Source organism: Orcinus orca, chromosome X (genome assembly GCF_937001465.1).
Source record: "Orcinus orca chromosome X, mOrcOrc1.1, whole genome shotgun sequence".
Lineage (NCBI taxonomy): Eukaryota > Metazoa > Chordata > Mammalia > Artiodactyla > Delphinidae > Orcinus > Orcinus orca.
Genome location: NC_064580.1, coordinates 79,119,880 through 79,135,705, shown reverse-complemented (window position 1 = coordinate 79,135,705; position 15,826 = coordinate 79,119,880).

Here is a 15,826-nt window from a genome sequence, read left to right as displayed (position 1 = left end):
CTTTTTGATAATAGCCATTCTGACTGGTGTGAGGTGATATCTCATTGTGGTCTTGATTTGCATTTCTCTAATAATTAGCAATATTGAGCAACTTTTCTTGTGCCTGTTTCCATATTCTTAGGAAAAATATCTATACAGGGTTTCTGTCCATTTTTTGATTGGATTATTTCTTTTTTCAATATTGAGCTGTATGAATATTATTAAACTCTTGTCAGTCATATCTTTGGCAAATATTTTCTCCCATTCTGTAGGTTGTCTTTTTGTTTTGTTAGTGATTTCCTTTACTGTGCAAATGCTTTTAAGTTTAATTAGGTCCCATTTATTTATTTTTGCTCTTATTTCTTTTGCATTGGGAGACAGATGCAAAAATATTGCTACAATTTATGTCAAAGAATGATATGCCAATGTTTTCTTCTAGGAGTTTTATGGTTTCAAGTCTTATATTTAAATCGTTAATCCATTTTGAGTTTTTTTTTTGTATAATATATGAGGAAATGTTCTAATCTCATTGGTTTACATGTAGCTGTTCAGTTTTCTCAGCACCACTTACTGAAGAGACTGTCCACTCTTTGTTGAATAATCTTGCCTCCTTTGTCATAGATAAATTGATTATGTGTGTGGGTTTATTTCTGGGCTCTCTATTCAGTTCCATTGACCTATGTGTCTGTTTTTGTGTCACCATGCTGTTTTTTTTTAATTTTTATTGGAGTATAGTTGATTTACATGTTAGTTTCAGGTGTACAGCAAAGTGAATCAGTTACACATATAGATATATCCACTCTTATTTTCGATTCTTTTCTCATATAGGACATTACAGAATACTGAGTAGAGTTCCCTGTGCTATACACTAGGTTCTTATCATTTATCCATTTTATATATAGTGATGTGTATATATCAATCCCAATCTCCCAATTTATCCCTCTCCCCATGCTGTTTTGTATACTATAGCTTTATAGTATACTTTTTAAAATTTTTCTTTATTAGTTTTTATTAAAGTATAGTTGATTTACAATGTTGTGTTAATTACCACTGTACATCAAAGTGATTCAGTTATACATATATATACTTTTTAAAATATTCTTTTCTATTAAGGTTTATTATAGGTTATTGAATATAGTTCTCTGTGTTATAGAGTAGGACCTTGCTGTTTATCCATTCTATATATAAAAGCTTACATCATCTAAACTGAAACTCCCACTCTATCCCTACTCCAATCCCCTCCCCCTTGGCAAACAAGAGTCTGTTCTCTATGTCTGCAATTTTGTTTCTGTTTCATAGATAGGTTTATTTGTGTCATATTTCAGATTCCACATATAAGTGATATCATATGGTATTTGTCTTTCTCTTTCTGACTTACTTCACTTAGTATGATCATCTCCAGTTGCATCCATGTTGCTGCAAATAGCATTATTTTGTTCTTTGTTATGGCTGAGTAGTATTCCATTGTATATATATACACCACATCTTCTTTATCCATTCATCTGTTGATGGACGTTTAGGTTGTTTTCATGTCTTGGCTATTGTGAATAGTGCTGCTATGAACATATGTGTGCATGTACCTTTTTGAATTATAATTTTGTCTGGATTTATGCCCAGTAGTGAGATTGCTGGGTCATATGTTAATTCTATTTTTAGTTTTCTGAGGAACCTCCATACTGTTTTCCACAGTGACTGCAACAACTTACATTCCCACTGACAGTGTAGGAGGGTTCCCTTTTCTCCACCTCCTCTCCAACATTTGTTATCTGTAGTATTTTTAATGATGGCCATTCTGATTTGTGTGAGGTGGTACCTCAAGGTAGTTTTGATTTGCATTTCTCTAATAATAAGTGATGTTGAGCATCTTTTCATGTACCTATTGGCCATCTGTATGTCTTCTTTGGAGAAATGTCTATTTAGTTCTTCTGCCCATTTTTGGATAGTGTTCTCTGTTTCATTGTTGTTGAGTTGTATGGGCTATTTATATATTTTGTAAATTAATCCCTTGTCAGTTGCATCATTTGCAAATATTTTCTCCCATTCTCTAGGTTGTCTTTTCGTTTTATTTATGGTTTCCTTTGCTGTGTAAAATCTTGTAAGTTTGATTAGGTCACAGTCATTTATTTTTGTTCTTGTTTCTATTGTTTTGGGAGATTGACCTAAGAAAATATTTATGTCAGAGGATGTTTGGTCTTTGTTCTCTCTTAGGGGTTTTATGGTGTCATATCTTATGTTTAAATCTTTAAGCCATTTTGAGTTTATTTTTGTCTGTGTTGAGAGGGTGTGTTCTAACTTCATCAATTTACTTGTGGCTGTCCAACTTTCCCAACACCACTTGCTGAAGACTGTCTTTTTCCCATTGTATATTCTTGCCTCCTTTGTCAATGATTAATTGACCCTAGGTGGGTGGGTTTATTTCTGGGCTCTCTATTCTGTTCCATTGATCCATATGTATATTTTTGTGCCAATACCACATTGTTTTGATTACTGCAGCTTTGTATTATTGTCTGAAGTCTGGGAGGGTTATGCCTCTTGCTTTATTCTTTTTCAGGATTACTTTGGCAATTCTGTTTTTTTTGTGTGTGTGTGTGTGGTACGCGGGCCTCTCAATGTTGTGGCCTCTCCCGTTGTGGAGCACAGGCTCCGGACATGCAGGCTCAGTGGCCATGGCTCACGGGACCAGCCGCTCTGCAGCACATGTGATCTTCCCGGACCAGGGCACGAACCCGTGTCCCCTGCATCAGCAGGCGGACTCTCAACCACTGCACCACCAGGGAAGCCCTACTTTGGCGATTCTGGATCTTTTATGGTTCATATGAATTTTAGGATCATTTGTTCTAGTTCTGTGAAAAATGTCATGGGTAATTTGATAGGGATTGCATTAAATCAGTAGATTGCTTTGGGTACTATGGCCATTTTAACAATATTAATTCTTCCAACCTAAGAGCATGAGATATCTTTCCTTTTCTTTGAATCATCTTCAATTTCTTTTATTAATGTTTTATGGTTCTCAGTTTATAAGTCTTTCACTTCCTTGGTCAGGTTTTTTCCCAAGTATTTTATTTTTTGTGGTGTAATTTTAAACAGTATTGTGTTTTCCATTCTCTTTCTGATGCTTCACTGTTGGTGAAAAGAAATGGCACCAATTTCTCTATGTTAATCTTGTATCCTGCTACCTTGCTGAATTCTTTTATCAGTTTTAGTAGTTTTTGTATGAAGTCTTTAGGGTTTTCTATATAGCATAATATCATCTGCATATAATGACAATTTTTCCTCTTTCCTCCCAATTTGGATACATTTTCTTTCTTTTTCTTGTATGATTGCTGGGGCTAGGACTCCCAGTGCTATATTGAATAGAAGAGGTGAGAGTAGGCATCCTTATCTTGTTCCAGATTTTTGTAGCTTTATAGTATAATCTGAAATCTGGGAGTATGATACCTCCAGCTTTGCTCATTTTTCCCAAGATTGCTTTGGCAATTTGGGGTCTCTTTTGGTTTCATATGAATTTTATGATTATTTATTCTAGTTCTGTGAAGAATGTGTATTTTGACAGGAATTGCATTAAATCTTTAGATTGCTTTATTTGTTTAGAATGGCCATTTTTACAATATTAACTCTTCCAATACAAGAACACAGTATATCTTCTTTCCATGTATCATTTCCAGTTTTCTTCATTAGTATTTCATGGTTTCATAGTGTAGGCCTTGCAGCTCCTTGGTTAAATTTATTCCTAGGTATTTTATTCTTTCTGACACATTTTTAATTGGATACAATTTGACTTTCTCTATCTGATAGTTTATTATTAGTGTATAGAAAAGCAACATATTTCTGTATATGAATCTTGTATCCAGCAACTTAACTGAATTCATTTATTAGTTCAAATAGATTTAGGTAGAGGCTTTCTGGGTTTTCTAATAAAAATATATGTCATATGCAAATAGTTACAGTTTTACATTTTCCCTTCCAATTTGGATGCCTTTTATTTCTTTTTATTTTCTGATTGCTGTGGCCAAGATTTCCAATAATATGTTATATAGAAGTGGTGAAAATGGGCACCCTTGTCTTATTGCTGAATTTAGAGGAAAGACTTTCATCTTTTCACCATTGAGTATGATGTTAGCTGTGGGTTTGTCATAATGTCTTTTATGATGTTGAGATATGTTCCCTCTATACCCACTTTAATAAGAGATTTTATCATAGCTGGGTGATGAACTTTGTCAAATGCTTTTTCAATTTCTTTTGAGATGGTCATTTGATTTTTACCCTTCCTCTTCTTAATATGATGTATTTTATTGCTAAATTTGTGAATATTAAACCATCTTTGCATCCCTAGGATAAATGTAATAAATACAATCATGTTGTATGATCCCTTGTATATATTGTTGGATTCTGTTTGATAATATTTTGTTGAGAATTTTTGTATGTACATTCATCAAAGATTCTGGCTGGCAATTTTCTTTTCTTGTAGTTTCTTTGGTTTGGGTATTTGGTGACCTTGTAAAATGAATTTGGGAGTGTTTCATTCCTCTTCAATTTTTTGGAATACTTTGAGAAGGATAAGTATTAGGTCTTCATTATATGTTTGGTAGAATTCCCCTGTGAAACCATCCAGTCCTGGACTTTTGTTTGGTGAGAGGGTTTTTTTTTTTAATTATTACAAATTCAATTTCACTACTAGTGATCATTTGTTCTAATTGCCTGTTTCTCCTTGATTCAGTTTTTTCAGGTTATATGTTACTAGAAATGTGTCCATTTCTTCTATCTTGACTAATTTGTTGGCATGTAACTGTTCATAATGTATTCTTCTGATTTTTTTTTTTGTTTGCTTGTTTCTCTATGGTATCAGTTGTTATTTCTCCTCTTTCATTTCTTATTTGGGTCCTCTCACTTTTCTTCTTGATTAGCCTGGCTAACGATTTATCAATTTTGGTTTTCTTTTCAAAAAATAGCTCTTGGTTTCATTGATCTTTTCTGTTGTTTTTGGTTTCTATTTTGTTTACTTCCTTTCTGATCTTTACTATTTTTGTCCTTTTGATGACTTTGGGCTTTGTTTATTGTTTTTCTAATTCCTTTAGATGGTAGGTTTGGTTGTTTATTTGAGGTTTTCCTTGTTTCTTGAGGAAGGCCTGTATAACTATAAACTACACTTTTAGAACTGCTCTGGCTGTATCCCATAGATTTTAGTGTGTCATTTTCCCCTTTTCATCAGTATAGAGGTATTTTCTGATTTTCTCTTTGATTTGTTCATTGACCCATTGCTTTTTTAGTAGGATATTGTTTAGTCTCCAAATGTTTGTTCTTTTCCCATTTTACTTTCTACAGTTGATTTCTAGTTTCATACAATTTTGTTTGAAATAATGCTTGATATAATTTCTATCTTCTTAAATTTGTTGAGACTTGTTTTGTGGCCTAGCATGTGATCTATCCTGGAGTTTCTTGTGCAATTGAAAAGAATACGCATTCTGTTGTTTTTGGATGTGATGTGCCATAGATATCAATTATGTCCAACTGTTTTATTGTGCTGTTTCAGACCACTGCTGCCTTACTGATTTATGTCTGGATGATCTGAGCACTGATGAAAGTGGGGTTTTAGAGTCCCCTAGTATTACTGTATTATTGTCAATTTCTCCTTTGATGTCTGTTAGTATTTGCTTTATATACTTATTTACTCCCATATTGGGTACAAATATGCTAATGAGTGTAATATCCTCTTCTTGTATTGATTCCTTTATCATTCACTGATCCATTTATCATTTTTAAATTTGCTTTTCTTTTTGCTGTTCTGATTGGGTGATATCCATTATTCTATATTCCAGGTCACTTATGCATTCTTCTGTATCTCTTTGTCTGCTATTCATTCCTTCTAGTGTGTGTATTTCAGCTATTGAATTACTCATTTCTGATTGGGTCTTTCTTATATTTTTTTCATTCCTTGTTAAAATTATCATAGTGTAGATCTATGTTTCTCCTAATTTAGTTAACATTTTAATCACCAATACTTTGAATTCTTTATCTGGTAAAGAGTTTATTTGTTTCATTATTTAATTTTTCAGATTTTTCCTCTTGCTCTTTCAATTGAGAGAGGACTGCTTTTACATTGTGATTAACTTTCTCTGCCTCTATGAATTTAGGTGAAAGAGTTACCTTTTGCAGTCTTGAAAGAGTGTTCTTATGTGGGAGTGTCCCCATAGAGACTGCATGGGTGAGATAAATTTGATGTGAATGCAAATCTTGTGTTTTCTCAGGGTTTTCTGGCAGTTAGCACCTTGGTAGGGAGTGCAGTTGGAGATGGAGGTGCTCGGCTCGAGCTGGATGTGATGTGGGACTTGCCCTCTGCTCAGTGGCTATCAAGGCCCTTTTAGAGTTGGTATCTAATACCATGTAGCTTGTAGCTGAAACCCTGAGGGTTGGGTATGAGCTCATTGTGTTACCTTTAAGTGTGTGTTTTCCTCTGTCCCTGCAGAGGGACTTATGCCCCAAATGGGGGGGGGTAGTGCCAAAGCAAATGGAGCCTGTGTGGGGTCTTGGCTCTATTTGGCCACAAAAAGAGTATTAGCTCTCTCTGATGCATTGCTGTGGCAGGTGCCCACATTTCCTCTTTCCACTCAGACACAACTTTGAGTGTGAGTCCCCTTTTTACCCTCACAACTGATCACCATCCCCAGCCTCTGCTGCTTCCACCTTATTGTGGAGCCACACTGCAGGGCTGGGGGACTCCTGTGGACTCTTGGTGTGTATCAGGAGGTGATCTTTTGTGGAGCAGCTACAGTTACCCATCTGTGTTACTTCTGATGTGTTGCTTGAGTAAGTTTCAACAATGGCTGCAGCCAACCCACCCAGGTTCCACCCCAGGACCAGGTCACCTCTGTGTCACACAGTCAAGTTTTCTCCCTGGTTTTGGCAACCCTAGATCTAGTGCCATGCTGTGATGTGGAGTGAGTAGGGCTGGAGCATCTGCTCTGTTCAGGCTGGGGTAGAATCTGAGGCAATGGCAGGAAACCTGGCTGCCCTTAGAGCAGACCTCTCTCTTCCCTGCCTTGGGGGCACAGCAGTATGCAGGATCCTCACAAGTGGAGTCTAGGCTTCCCACAGCCCTCCATTTAGTCCCAGTTGTCCTCCAACCAGCCAACTGGGCTCATCTCCCCCACATAGAACCCTAAGACTGGGGCACCAAATCTGGCTCTCACAAGTAAATTGCCAGGGTGGATGTCTGCCTGTGTATTTTCCCTTTTCTTTTGAGTTCCTTCCATGGGCACAGGCCCTGACCTTATTGATCTTCTTCCATTCCTACCATATTATGTGTTTCTTCCTTACAGCCTTGGTTGTACAGGAGTCTTTCTGCCAGGTTCTAGGTAGTTTTCAGTAAGAATGGTTCTACATATAAATGTATTTTTTAATGCATTCATGGGGAAAGGTGAGCTCCACATTCTCTTATTCTGCCATGTTGATCAATCTCATTAGGGCACTTTTTAAAAAACAACTTATTTGGAAATAATGAATAATAAAAACATCAAAAAATTCTTATTTTATCATCATGCTCCTTGTTTGTTCCTCACTTTCCTTTTATCATGATTTTATTTCCTTCAATTTCTGTATTTATTGTATATAAACTAATGCATAGTTACACACTCTGTTGCTAATAATTGTTACTTAGAAGTGTTGTCAGTTTCTCAAATGAAAATTTCAAAATGGCGCTGCCTTGTATTTAGTGATAACAAAGAAAAGTATTTATACACAACATACCTTGACATTTGCCTCTACATGCTGGCATTTCTGAATGGGGTCTCTACTTATGGAACATGCTAAAGAGGATAACTGACGTGGCTTCTTTTGCTGGTTGCACTAGTTTGTTCCCATTGATATTTGCCAATTTTATTTGCAGACCAGAGCTGCAAACTGAATACAAACTTTGTAGAACAAATAATTGTCCAGAAATGAGTTCCATATTTATGGAACATACCCACACTCTTTTATATACATTTGAATGTTCTATGATCAATCTGAAACTTCTACATATTTTATAAAAAAAATATTAGAACCTAAAAATAGGATATTGCTAATGTCAATTTTATGCTACTTACCTTTCAAACTTTAGGTCCCCTAAAACTCCCAGCATTGCTTATGGAAGCTACTTCAATTGTCCTAATCATTCTCAAATAAAACTTCTGATAAGAACCCTTCAAAATAACAGAGGAGTAAAATGTGGAGATCACCTTCCTCCCCACAAATACATCACAAATACATTTACCTGTGGAATGACTCTTACAGAACACCTACTGAACGATGGCAGAAGACCTCAGATTTCCTAAAAGTCAAGAAACTTCCCATGTACCTGGGTAGGGCAAAAGCAAAGAGAAACAGAGACAAAATAATAGGGATGTGACCTGCATGTCTGGGAGGGAGCTGTAAAAGAGGAAATGTTTCCACACCCTAGGAAGCCCTTTCACTGGTGGAGATGGGGGTGGGCATAGGGGGAAGTTTTGGAGCCATGGAGGAGAGCACAGCAAAAGGGTGAAGAGGGCAAAGCAGAGAGATTCCTGCACAGAGGATCAGTGCTGACCAGCACTCACCAGCCTGAGAGGCTTGTCTGCTCACCCACCAGGGCAGGTGGGTGCTGAGAGCTGAGGCTCAGGCTTCAGAGGTCAGACCCCAGGGAGAGGACTGGGGTTGGCTGCACGAACACAGCCTGAAGGGGACTAGTGTGCCACAGCTAACTGGGAGGGAATCTGGGAAAAAGTCTGGAATTGCCTAAGAGTCAAGAGACCATTGTTTAGGGGTGCACAAGGAGAGGGAATTCAGAGCACCACCTAAACAAGCTTTAGAGACAGGCATGAGCCACAGCTATAAGTGTGGGAACCAGAGAAGGGCTTGAAAAGCTAATGCTGCTGCAGCTAACAAGAAGCCTGTGTGCAAGCACAAGTCACTATCCTCCCCTCCCCTCCTGGGAGCCTGTGAAGACCGCCAGTGCCAGGGTCCTGAGATCCAGGGACAACATCCCTGGGAGAACACATGGCATGCCTCAGGCTGTTGCAACTTCATGCTGGTCTCTGTCGCTGCAAACTCACCCCACATTCTGTACCTCTCCCTCCCCCCAGCCTTAGAGAGCCAGAGCCCCCTAATCAGCCGCTATCTTAACCTTCTCCTGTCTTGGTGAAGAGCAGATGCCAGAGGGTGACTTACATGCAGAGGCAGGGCCAAATCCAAAGCTGAACCCCAGGAGCTGTGGGAACAAAAAAGAAAAAGTGAAATTTCTCCATTTAATCCACTCCAGAAGCAGCGGATTAAATCTCCAGAATCAACTTGATGTACCCTGCATCTGTGGAATACCTAAATAGACAATGAATCATCCCAAACTTGAGGTGGTGGAATTTGGGAGGAACTGTAGACTTTGGGTTTGCTGTATGGAACTGCCTAGTTTCTGTTTTACATAGTTACCTTAGTTTAGTTTTTAGTGCTTGTTATCATTGGTGAATTTGTTTATTGGTTTGCTTGTTCTCTTCATTTTTTATCACTTTTTAATAATATTTTAAAAGTTTTTATTTTAATAACTATTATTTAATTATATATTTTTCTTTCTTTCTGTTTTTTCTACCTTTTCTTCTGAGCCATGTGGCTGACATGGAATTGATGATGCGTCTGGTGGACAGGCCTGGCCTCTGATGTGGGAGAGCCAAGTTCAGGACATTGGACAACAAGAGACCTCCCGACCCCACATAATATCAATTGGTGAGAGCTCTCCCAGAGATCTCCAGATCAACACTAAGACCCAGCTCCACTCAACGACCAGCAAGCTACAGTGCTGGTCATCCCATGACAACCAAGTAGCAAGACAGGAACACAACCCACCCATTAACAGAGAGCTGCCTAAAATCATAGTAAGTTCACAGACACACCACCGGATGCATTCCTGCTCACCAGAAAGACAAGATCCACTCTCATCCATCAGAACACAGGCAACAGTCCCCTCTACTAGGAAGCATACACAGCCCACTGAATAAACTTTACACACTGGGGGCAGAAACCAGAAAAAAGGGAACAACATACCAGCAGCCTGTGAAAAGGAGACCACGAAGACAGTAATTAAGCAAAATGAGAAGACAGAGAAGCATATAGCAGATGAAGGAGAAAGGTAAAAACCCACCAGACCAAATAAATGAAGAGAAAATAGGCAGTCTACCTGAAAAAAATTTCAGAGTAATGATAGTAAACATGATACAAACTCTTGGATATAGAATGGAGAAAATAAAAGAAAGGGTTAACTAGGAACTAGAAGAACAAACAAACAATGATGAACAACACAATAAATGAACATAAAAATTTTATAGAAGGAATCAATAGCAGAATGACTGAGGCAGAAGAAGGGATGTGTCCTGGAAGATAAAATAGTGGAAATAAATACCGAACAGCAGAAAAGAAAAAAGAATGAAAATAAATGAGAGCCTCAGAGGTCTCTGGAACAACATTAAACTCACAAACATGTGAATTATAGGGGTCTGAGAAGAAGAGAAAAAGAAAGAGACTGAGAAAATATTTGAAGAGATTATAGTTGAAAATTTCCTAATATGGGAAAGGAAATAGTCAGTCAAGTCCAGGAAGTGCAGAGAGTCCCATATAGGATAAATCCAAGAAGAAACACGTCAAGACATATATTGATCAAATTATAAAGTTAAATACAAAGAAAAAATATTAAAAGCAGCAAGGGAAAAGCAACAAATAACATACAAGGGAATCCCGATAAGGTTACCAGCAGATCTTTCAGCGAAGCTCTGCAAGCCAGAAGGGAGTGGCAGGACATAATTAAACTAATGAAAGGGAAAAGCCTGCAACCAAGATTACTCTACCCAGCAAGGATCTCACTCAGATTTGATGGAGAAATTAAAAGCTTTACAGACAAGAAAAGCTAAGAGAATTCAGCACCACCAAACCAGCTTTACAACAAATGTTAAAGGAACTTCTCTAGGCAGGAAACACAAGAGAAGGAAAAGACCTATAATAACAAATCCAAAAGAATTAAGAAAATGGTAATAGAAACATACATATCAATAATTACCTTAAATGTAAACAGATTAGGTGCACTAATCAACAGACACAGACTGGCTGAATGGATACAAAAACAAGACCCATTTATCTGCTGACTACAAGAGACCCACTTCAGACCTAGGGACACATACAGACTGAAAGTGAGGAGATGGAAATAGATATTCCATGCAAATGGAAATCAAAAGAAAGCTGGAGTAACAATTCTCATATCAGACAAAATAGACTTTAAAATAAAGATTATTACAAGAGACAATGAAGGCCAACACATAATGATCAAGGGATCAACCAAGAAGAAGATATAACAGTTGTAAATATTTATGCACCCAACAAAGGAGCACCTCAATACATAAGGCAAATGCTAACAGCCATGAAAGGGGAAATTGATGGTAACACAATACTGGTAGGGGACTTTAACATGCCACTTTCACCAATGGACAGATCATCCATAATGAAAAAAAATATGGGAAGAGAAGCTTTAAGTGACATATTAAACAAGATGGGCTTAATTGATATTTAAAGGACATTCCATCCAAAAACAACAGAATATACTTTCTTCTCAAGTGTTCATGAAACATTCTCCAGGATCAGTCATAGCTTGGGTCACAAATCAAGCCTTGATAAATTTAAGAAAATTGAAATCATATCAAGTATCTTTTCCCACCACAATGCTATGAGACTAGATATCAATTACAGGTAAAAACTGTAAAAAATACAAACACATGGAGGCTAAACAATATGCTACTAAATAACGAAGATATCACTGTAGAAATCAAAGAGGATAACAAAAATACTGAGAAAAAAATGACAATGAAAACATGATGACCCAAAACCTGGGCTTCCCTAGTGGTGCAGTGGTTGAAAGTCCACCTGCTGATGCAGGGGACATGGGTTTGTGCCCCGGTCCAGGAAGATCCCACATGCCGCGGAGTGGCTGGGCCCATGAGCCATGGCCACTGAGCCTGCACATCGGAGCCTGTTGCTCTGCAATGGGAGAGGCCACAACACTGAGAGGCCCGTGTATCGCCCAAAACAAAACAAAACAAAAAAACCCATGATGACCCAAAACCTATGGGATGCAGAGAAAGCAGTTCTAAGAGGGAAGTTTATAACAATGCAATCTTACATCAAGAAACAAGATAATCTAAAATAAAAAAAAAACTAACCTTACACCTAAAGCAATTAGAGAAAGAAGAACAAAAGACCCCAAAGCTAGCAGAAAGTAAGAAATCATAAAGATCAGATCAGAAACAAATGAAAAAGAAATGAAGGAAACAATAGCAAAGGTCAATAAAACTAAAAGCTGGTTCTTTGAGAAGATAAACAAAATTGATAAACCATTAGCCACACTCATGAGGAATAAAGGGAGAAGACTCAAATCAATAGAATTAGAAATGAAAAAGGAGAAGTAACAAATGACACTTCAGAAATACAAAGGACCATGAGAGATTACTACAAGCAACTATATGCCAATAAAATGGACAACCTGGAAGAAATCGACAAATTCGTAGAAAAGCACAACCTTCTGAGGCTGAACCAGGAAGAAATAGAAAATATGAACAGAACAATCACAAGCATTGAAACTGAAACTGTGATTAAAAATCTGCCAACCAACAAAAGCCCGGGACCAGATGGCTTCACAAGCTAATTCTATCAAACATTTAGTGAAGAGCTAACACCTATCCTCTTCAAACTCTTCAATAATATAGCAGAAGGAGGAACACACCCAAACTCATTCTACGAGGCCACCATTACCCTGATACCCAAACCAGACAAAGATGTTACAAAAACAGAAAACTAAAGGCCAAATTCAATGATGGACATAGATGCAAAATTCTTCAACCAAACGTTAGCAAGCAGAATCCAGCAGCACATTAAAGGGATCATACACTATGTTCAAATGGTGTTTATCCCAGAATGCAATGATTCTTCAATATACACAAAACAATCAATGTGATACACCATATTAAAAAACTGAAGGATAAGAAATATATGATCATCTTAATACATACAGAAAAAGCTTTTGACAAAATTCAACACCCATTTATGATAAAAACCCTCCAGAAAGTAGGCAAAGAGGGAACTTACCTCGACATAATAAAGGCCGTATATGAAAAACCCACAGCCAACATCGTTCTCAATGGTGAAAAACTGAAACTATTTCCACTAAGATTGGAACAAAACAGGGTGGCCCATTCTCACCAGTATTATTCAACATAGTTTTCAAAGTTTTAGCCACAGCAATCAGAGAAGAAAAAGAAATAACAGAATCCAAATTGGAAAAGAAAAAGTAAAATTTTCACTGTTTGCAGATGACATGATATTATATATAGAGAATTCTAAAGATGTTTCCAGAAATGTACTAGGACTAGTCAATGAATTTGGTAAAGTAGCAGGATAAAAAATTAATGCAAAGAAATTTCTTGCTTTCCTATACACTAATGATGAAAAATTTGAAAGAGAAATTAAGGAAACACTCCCATTTACCACAGCAAAAAAAAAGAATAAAATATCTAGGAATAAACCTACCTAAGGAGACAAAAGACCTGTATGCAGAAAATTATAAGACACTGATGAAAGAAATTAAAGATGATACAAATAGATGGAGAGATATACCATGTTCTTGTATTGGAAGAATCAACATTGTGAAAATGAATATACTACCCAAAGCAATCTACAGATTCAATGCATTCCCTATCAAACTACCAATGGCACTTTTCACAGAAGTAGAACAAAATATTTCACAATTTCCCAGTAAATACAAAAATATTTCTGAGTAAATACAAAAGACCCCGAATAGCCAAAGCAATCTTGATATAGAAAAAAGGAGCTGGAGGAATCAGGCTTCCGGACTTTGGAGTGTACTACAAAGCTACAGTAATCAAGACGGTCTGGTACTGGCACAAAAACAGAAGTATAGGTCAATGGAACAGGATAGAAATCCCAGAGATAAACCCACGCACCTATGGTCACCTTATTTTTAAGGAGGCAAGAATTTATAATCAAGATGAGACTGTCTCTTCAATAAGTGGCACTGGAACTGGAGAACTACATGTAAAAGAATGAAATTATAACACTCCCTGCCACCATACACAAAAATAAACTCAAAACGGATTGAAGACCAAAATGTAAGGCCAGATACTATATAACTCTTAGAAGAAAACCTAGGAAGAACACTCATTGACATAAATCACAGCAACATCCTTTTGGCCCACCTCCTAGAGAAATGGAAATGAAAACCAAAATAAACAAATGGGACCTAATGAAACTTAATAGCTTTTGCACAGCAAGCGAAACCTTAGACAAGACCAAAAGACAACCCTCAGAATGGGAGAAAATATTTGCAAATGAAGAAACTGACAAAGGATTAATCTCCAAAATATACAAGCAGTTCATGCAGCTCAATGTGAAAATAACAAACAACCCAATCTAAGAATGGGCAGAAGACCTAAATAGACATTTCTGCAAAGAGTATATACAGATTGCCAACAAACACATGAAAGGATGCTCAACATCACTAATCATTAGAGAAATGCAAATCAAATCTACAATGAGGTATCACCTCACACTGGTCAGAATGGCCATCATCTAAAAATCTACAAACAATAAATGCTGGAGTGGGTGTGGGGAAAAAGGAACCCTCCTACACTGTTGGTGAGAATGTAAATTGATGCAGCCACTATGGAGAACATTTTGGAGGTTCCTTAAAAAACTAAAAATAGAGCTACCATATGACCCAGCAATCCCACTACTGGGCATATACCCTTAGGAAACCATAACTCGAAAATAGTTATGTACCACATTTTTCATCGCAGCACTATTTACAACAGCCATGACATGGAAGCAACCTAAGTGTCCATCGACAGATGAATAGATAAAGAAGATCTGGCACATATATACAATGGAATATTACTCAGCCCCAAAATGAAACAAAATTGAGTTATTTGTAGTGAGGTGGATGGACCTAGAGTCTGTCATACAGAGTGAAGTAAGTCAGAATGAGAAAATCAAATACCATATGCTAACCCATATATAAGGAATCTAAAAAAGCAAACAAAAAATGGTTCTGAGGAACCTAGGGGCAGTACAGGAATAAAGACGCAGATGTAGAAAATGGACTTGAGGACAAGGGGAGAGGGAAGGATAAGCTGGGACGAAGTGAGAGAGTGGCATGGGCTGTTATATACTACCAAATGTAAAATAGATAGCTAGTTGGAAGCAGCTACATAGCACAGGGAGTTCAGAACTTGGTGCTTTGTGACTACCTAGAGGGTTGGGATAAGGAGGGTGGGAGGGAGACACAAGAGGGAAAGGATACAGGGATATATGTATACGTATAGCTGATTCACTTTGTTATACAGCAGCAACTAAACAATGTAAAGCAATTATACTCCAATAAAGATGTTAAACAAAATTATGATAATTCAGACTCTTATGTTTTAACTACAATTAAGTCACCTCTTTTAAATTCTATTTTTAAATAATGGATAGGTAAGACTTGGAATAGCTAATTTATGCACCATAAAAATAATCTCGGTGGCTTGGAATTTGTTCATTAATAACCAATTCGAGTAAGAACTCTCTTTTTACTGCTCCTAATTAAATATATGATTATATCAGCATCTTTCATAGTCTCAAATTTCATTCTACTTAAAATATTCAGAAACTTGAATTTTTAGAAAATTTTCAACTGAAAATATAAATCTGTCTTTAACATTTCCAATTGTTGAGATTCAGACTCAATCATTAGAATAAATAATGTCTTTGTAATTTTTTCAGCCTGCAAAATGTTAGGCTTCATAAGTATTTT